This window comes from Onychomys torridus, unplaced genomic scaffold, assembly GCF_903995425.1.
Source record: "Onychomys torridus unplaced genomic scaffold, mOncTor1.1, whole genome shotgun sequence".
NCBI lineage: Eukaryota > Metazoa > Chordata > Mammalia > Rodentia > Cricetidae > Onychomys > Onychomys torridus.
This window is the reverse complement of record NW_023413688.1, coordinates 14,904-17,722: the sequence shown is the minus strand read 5'-3', so window position 1 is coordinate 17,722 and position 2,819 is coordinate 14,904. Positions and strand designations below refer to the sequence as shown.

The 2,819-nt window shown below is 37.3% G+C and overlaps 1 pseudogene; it reads left to right on the top strand.

Moving 5' to 3' along the window:
• The first annotated feature begins 1,239 nt into the window (after window positions 1-1,239).
• On the top strand, window positions 1,240-2,188 carry LOC118576416 (annotated as a pseudogene).
• The last annotated feature ends 631 nt before the right edge of the window (window positions 2,189-2,819 follow it).

Below are 2,819 nucleotides of genomic sequence, written 5' to 3'. Positions count from 1 at the left end.
GGGCTCCTAGTTCTACATTTTCAGATGTGAGTATGTAACCTACAGTAAATACAGATACAAGAGCAAAAGGGGACCTTGGCCAGGATGGGGGTGGGGCACGGAACATTGGAAAGGAGAATGGCAGGGTACAAGTGATCTCATCAGGTGGGCGGGCTCCTTGGCAGGGAGGAGGGAAGTAAATGGAGAAGGTGGGAGGAAGGTACAGCTGAGTAGCAGGACACAATTGATTTGATGGGAAAAATGAGAAAATGGTGGGTTCTTTATTAAAGGGGGCATCGATATAAATGAAGGAGGTAAGTAGGTAAAATAACAATATGGAGGGTGAAAAAGTTGTGAGGCAAAAAACGAAAAAAGTCGTAAGGAATCATGCTGTTAATGATTTACTCACCTTCCAAAATAAAAGTAAACACTGTGTTTTTCTTCACAGCTGGGAGTTAGTTCTTTATACCTGAAGTGGAGTGTTCAAAAAGGTGGTGGGATGGGAGGTAAACTGGGAGACAGTAAGGATCATTTATAACCATAAGTAATGGTTACACAATTTATTGGGCGTGGAAAGTACAATAATGGTCTTCAACTGTATCTGTATCTTTAATTCTGGATTCTGGCGATGTATGACTTCATAGAAAGAGGGACATACAAAAAGGAAAATATGAACTAAGACAGAAACTTTACTGATTAAAATAGTGGGATTATCATGAATTAACCTTGTGATTCTGTTAGAATTAGGAGTCAAAACATAATTTTCACTATCTAAGAAATTAGAGCATATTAAAGTTTTCTGTGTGAGACTGACTGACATAGCACACTCTTTTGAATTTCTTTTGTGAATATTTTCCAGGTCAACATAGGTTTTATTTGGTGTTAAAAATGTGATTAATATTCTGTTTATCACTTCTGATTTAGGTGTTAACTATAAAATGAGACAATGTAAATCAATAGTATTGGCATGACACCTTGGGCAAAAGAGGCACACAGTGTATATTCTGTATAGGATGTGACTGTAGATGCCTTTATTATCTCTAGTATGATATATATACCTGTAGACACATGGAGATGTATATGTTATCCAGTCTGGAATATCAAATGTTAAAGAGACAGGTTAATTAAGAGTAAGTCAATCAAGAATGTTGATATAGAGGTACTGACATTGAATCACAAGTTTGATGTACACTCTATTATTTTTCTAGGTATATGAATTATGTTTCCACTATGAGGCTAAGATGAATACACTTTCTACTTATGTCCTTAATAAAGAATATCCTTTCCTTCCAAACTGTACTTGGAATCCTAGCCAATATGTGTCTCCTTTTTTTCTACACTTTCATAATCCTAGTTCATAGATTAAAGCCCATGGACCTGATCTCCTGTCAACTGACCTTCATCCACATAATGATGTTCCTCACTGGAGGGGACCTTTGGCTTTCAGAAGTATTAGATTCACTGAACTTTGAGAATGACTTCAAATGCAAGACAACTTTTTACATAAGCAGGGTGATGAGAGGCCTCTCCATCTGCATGACCTGCCTCCTGAGTGTGCTCCAGGCTGTCACTATCAGTCCTAGAACCTCTTTGTTGGCCAAATTTAAACATAAACTAAAAAAATATATGATTTATGCTTTCTTACTTATTTGGTCTTTCAACTTGTCATTTGGTAGCAACCGGATCTTCTTTGTTGGTGCTTTTACGAACACGAGTGAGACCAATCAGATGAAGGTCACCAAATATTGCTCACTCCTTCACATGAACTACATCATCAGGGCACTGATTTTAACAGTGACAGTCTCCAGAGATGTCTTTCTTGTAGGAGTTATGTTGACCACAAGTGCATACATGGTGATTATCTTGTTCAGACATCAGAGGCAATGCAAGCATCTTCACAGCATCAGCCACATGAGAGTGTCCCCTGAGAAGAGGGCCACCCAGACCATCTTGCTGCTGGTTGTTTTCTTTGTCATGTACTGGGTGGACTTCATCATCTCATTCACCTCAGTCCAGTTATGGATGTACGATCCTGTCATCCTGACTGTTCAGAAGTTTATGATGAATGTCTATCCTACAATTACTCCTTTGGTACAAATCAGTTCTGATAACAGAATAATCAATATGCTCAAAAACTTGTGGTCAATGTGCCACCCAATTTCTTAAAAAGGCATTGTTTCTCTTCTTTCAAAAGAATTTGTTTAGTTAAGTGCATGAGTGTTTTGCCATCATGTATGCATGTGTGCACTTCAGGTCCCCACAGAGATTAGAAGTGTTTATTGATCTGGGCAGTGGTGGCGCACGCCTGTAATCCCAGCACTTGAGAGGCAGAAGCAGGTGGATCTCTGTGAGTTCGAGGCCAGCCTGGGCTACCAAGTGACTTCCAGGAAAGCACAAAGCTACACAGGGAAACTCTGTCTCGAAAAACCAAAAACCAAAAAAAAAAAAAAAAAAAAAAAAAAAACCAGAAGTGTTTATTGGAAGTCCGGGAACTGGAGTTACATATGGTTGTAAGGAGTCTTGCTGGTCCTTTGCAATTATATATTTTTATTAAAAAAAAGATTCTTTTTAAAACTGTTTGAAACAAATTTTGTGGTATAACTTATATACATTCTTTTATGTTTCTTCTGCCAAATAGTATAGAGCCCTTTAAGTTTATTGTACAGTCTAAATTGATATTTTGATAGGAATTCCCTTACTATCTCTTTTTTATTTTATGTCACAAATGTTTCCTAGATGCTAAGGTTACTCAAGGAATCTCCTTGTTGATAGTGACTTTTTAAACTTTTTTAAAAAACATTTAATATACTCTAAATCATCAAGAATACTTTCAATATCCT